Source organism: Sciurus vulgaris, assembly GCF_902686455.1.
Source record: "Sciurus vulgaris genome assembly, chromosome: 16".
Classification (NCBI taxonomy): Eukaryota; Metazoa; Chordata; class Mammalia; order Rodentia; family Sciuridae; genus Sciurus; species Sciurus vulgaris.
The window spans coordinates 42934385-42938816 of record NC_136477.1 but is presented as its reverse complement, the minus strand read 5'-3'; positions in this window follow the sequence as shown (position 1 = coordinate 42938816).

The following is a 4432-nucleotide window of genomic DNA, read 5'->3' as shown; positions in this document are numbered from 1 at the left end:
CTTCATGATTTGCATGTGCAAAATATACAGTCACATGTATTTATATATCATCAAACCTCTGCATTATTATACCTATAAATATTCAGCTAATAACACCTCTTGAAAGAATAAATAGAAATTTGCAACATAATAACTCTATCAACATCTTTAAAATTCAGCAATTATTTTTCTTTCATTGTTTTTGTTAAAGCTCCCAAAGCTTAGTTATCTAAGCAAACTTCTGTTTATTTGCCATAAAATTTACTGCAAAACAATTTTCAACTACTGGTGACTGACTAAAACTTGGGCCCAGTCATTCAGTAATTTGTTCTTCATTCATTCATTTAATAATTACAAATTACATGTTTATTTCATTGAGTTTTTTCCTACTTTTAAAAAAGAAACTTTTTAAAATTTTAGAATAGTTTTATAAAGAAGTTACAAAGATAATATTCATGTAACCCATACCCAGTTTCCCCCTGTTGTTAGTATTTTTCATTCATAAGGTTCATTTGTCAGGACTAATAAACCAGTATTGATACATATTATTAACTAAAGTCCATGCTTTATTACAATTTCCTTAGTTTTTACCTAATGCCATTTTTCTGTCTGAGGATAACACATTACTTTTAGTGTTCATGTCCCCTTAGGCCCCTCTCTACTATGACAGTTTCTTAGACTTCTTGTTTTTGAAGACCTTGACCCTTTTGAGGAATTCTGATCAAGTATTATGTGGACTGTCTCTCACTCTGGATATGTCTGATATTTTCTTCATGACTGAAGTTTTTGGTTTGGGGGGAAGAACACAGAGGTAAAGAGCCATTCTTCTGATTATATCGTACCAAATCAAGGGTAAATATTATCAACATGACTTATCACTGAGGAAATGAGTCTTGATCACATGACTTGGTATTGATTGTTGGTCTCTTCACTTTATGGTTTACTCTTTTGTCCTCTGTACTGTGTTCTTTGAAATGGAGTCACTTAAGGCAACCTATACTAATGGAGTGGGAAGTTCTGCTCCACATCCTGTAGGGGGCAATATCTACCTAAATCTTTGTCCTGCCTGATCTGATGAACCAAATCTGATTCCAAAAAAGAGGCAATTTACATGAAGCCCTTAGTTCTATGGCTGTCACATAGTAGGTGCTCAACAAAATTTACTTCTTCTTTCCCCCTAGAAGCTTACAACATAATAACAGTCCATTTAGGAAAATAATATGATGTTGAATTAAAAAGTACAGAATTTTTTTTTACCTTTTTATCAAGAATTATTTCAAAATATAGAAATTTCTGTGATACTAAGACCAAGCAACTGTAATATTTCTCCATGCTTTGCTATATATTCTTTAGCTGTTACAGAACTTCCAGGATTTCATCCTTGACTTGATATGTCACTGCTTGGTGTATAGTAATTACCATATCAAAGCTGATGTTTTCATTTCCATACGTGCTGCCAATTATTTCTACAGATCAGAATTTTACTTCTTTCTTTCCTGCATATATGATTCATATTATATCTTTAAGAATATAATTTTTGATTTAGTGTGATATTGTCTGGAAAGAAGAGGGACCAGTTAGGAATCAGCATTAAAATCTGCGTTCTAGATATACAATGACATAGGTCAATTTTCCAACCTGCAACAGAGATTACAGGCCTGTTTTAAGTTCCTTATTATTTAGGCTAAGATACAAAATCAACAGAAGTAAAATGGCTACAAAAAAGGAGAAGTAGATGTAGCTTAACTTTGACTTTTGTTAAATTTTAGTTTTTGAGTGGCTGCTGGCTCCCTCAAGGTCATGCTGCTGGGGCCGAGGCAGGAGGAATTATAAGTCTCCATTCAGGTTAGGACCCTGCCAAACTGAGCCAAGCAGTTCGATTACTGATATCCCACTGTCCTCGAATGATGAGGCTTGCATTGATTTTTTATCCTGAATTTATACTCATGATCTGGATAAGTGAATTCCTAATTATGGTGTGCTTCAGAGTTATGGAGCGGGACAAGCAGAGACTTATGGGATTACTGGGTCTTTCTCCCCAGAGAGTTTGACATTTGGCATGTTTTCCAGGGTCCTGAATTTGTCTAATTCTAATTCTTAGGACCACACTAACCTAGGTACTTCTACTTGATCAAGTCTCATAGGTTCTCAAGCTCAACTTACTATGAGCAAGGCCACATCTTCCCTTGAAAGAAATCAGAGTCTGTGACCTGGGCAATATCTCTATTTTTTTGTGTGTCTTCCATTCTTATAGAAAGCAAGTGTCTCTACAAAATGATAGAAATTAGTGGTTGAGGCAGTAGAGATAGAGAAAGAATGAGCAAAAAACAACTTCAGGCCATAATTACTTGACAGTTGCTTCTGAGGACTGAATATTAAAGATCAGCCTGAATTGCTACCCTTGTGCCTGGGAGGCTAGTCTACCAAAGAAAAAATTCCACATTTTTATTTTGAAACGTTAGGCAGTTGGAAGTTATCATTTAGCAGTAAAGCATGTGCACACAAACCCACTCCTATTGCCATGAGCTGAAATTTCCCAGAAGAGCAATTTCTTTTCCCACAATTTGTTTTAAAGGGATTTCTGAGTCTCTTAAGGTGAAAACAATATTTGATAGCTGTGAAATAGATGAGATGAACTGAATTATAATTTAATATATGATTTTAAATTCACATTTTAAAGCATGACCCACATCACTTTATTTAACCAAGTGTCAAAAGTGACCTGAACATTTTCTTATGCCATTAAATATATACTTGTTTTTTTTTTTTTTTCCTAAACAGCAGATGTTTTATAACTTAAGGAGGAAGAAATAAAGAATGCATTTGTATCAGGGTTTGGGGTGTTCGAAGGGAAGGAGTAACATTTAGATTTCTATTCATTTAGCTGTTAGCAGATAAGTGTTTTAATTTTCTCTCTAAAGAAGGTAAATTAAGGAATGCAAGAGCTAACCTTCTTGAAGTTTGAGAAGGCCAGGGGAAAATCAATTTTCACAGCTAAAATAGCAAAGTAAACTCTGATTTCCATTGTTAATGTTCACTCCTTATCTTATTTTCCCCTTATTATTTCTTGATTAAGAGAAAAGCTATTTAGAATGTTGAAGAACCTTATAAACTGAGTTCTCCCAGTTATACAAGATTGTGGTTAAGGTGACATGCAGAACTGACGAGAATGGCTAATTATGTCAAATTATAGCTTTTAAAATGCCAAATGAAACCTCATTTCAGATTAAGTTCTATTCAGGTCTCAGCTGGATTTCCAGTACCTACTTTTTAAAGTAGATTTGAACTTTTAACTAAAGAGGAAGAAAATACACTGAGTGCTGCAAAAGGACATGGAGTAATGTCAGATACATGATATACACTCTTTCATGTCCCTTCTCTGATTGTTACCATTTGTGTACTCCAAGAAATAATCACAAAATCATCATGTAAGAATTATTCTCATTACTGTTCCCAGGAGGTCTTATTTCCTCAAAACTTTATCAAAAACTGAGTTTGGCATTACAACATATACATACTGTTTTAGTGGTTATTTTACTGTGAAATAGAACACTCCAAACTTAGTGCCTTCAAACTGCAACTATTTATTACTTTGTGTGTGTGTGTGTGTGTGTGTGTGTGTTGTGTGTATGTGTGGTGCTGGGGATTAAACCCAGGCCCTTGTGCATTTGAGGTAAGCACTCTACCAACTGAGTTACATCCCCAGCCCCATTTATTACTTTTCGAAGTCTAGGGTACATTGGCTCATCTAGGTAGGGCTTGGATGGTATCAGCTGGCCCTCATCCTGTGCCTGCATCATTGGCTGGGAGTGGATGATCTAGGAAGGCCTTCCCTGGGGTGACACAACTCTGTTCAGGGCCATCCAGCAGGCAGCCTAAGATATTTTGTTATCAGTGGAAGGACTCTTTTCTACTCGTGGAAGAGACTATGAGCCTGCAAGGACTCTTGAGGAATGGGCTTGGAATTGACATTTGGTCCCTAAAGCAAATCAAAAGCCAGCCCAGAATTTCCTTCTTCTTCAAAGCTGAGTAATATTCCATCATATATGGTAAATGGATGGAGAGTATCATGCTAAGTGAAATAAGCCAAACCCAAAAAACCAAAGGCCAAATGTTTTCTCTGATATGCGAAAGCTAATTCACAATAAGATGGGGAGGATAGGGAAGAACAGAGTTATTTTATGTTAGGTAGAGGGGAATGAAGAGAGGGGAAGAGGTATGGGGGAAGGAAGGAATGATAGAGTGAAACAGACATTGTTACCTCATGTACATGTATGACTGCATGACTGATATGATCCTGCCAAATGTATACTCAGGAAAATGGGAGATTATACTCTACTTATGTATGATTTGTCAAAATGTATAAATGCATTCTACTGTTACATACAACCAATTAGAACAAATTAAAAAAAAAGCCAACCCAATTCAGGGATTGGTGAAACAGACTTTATTT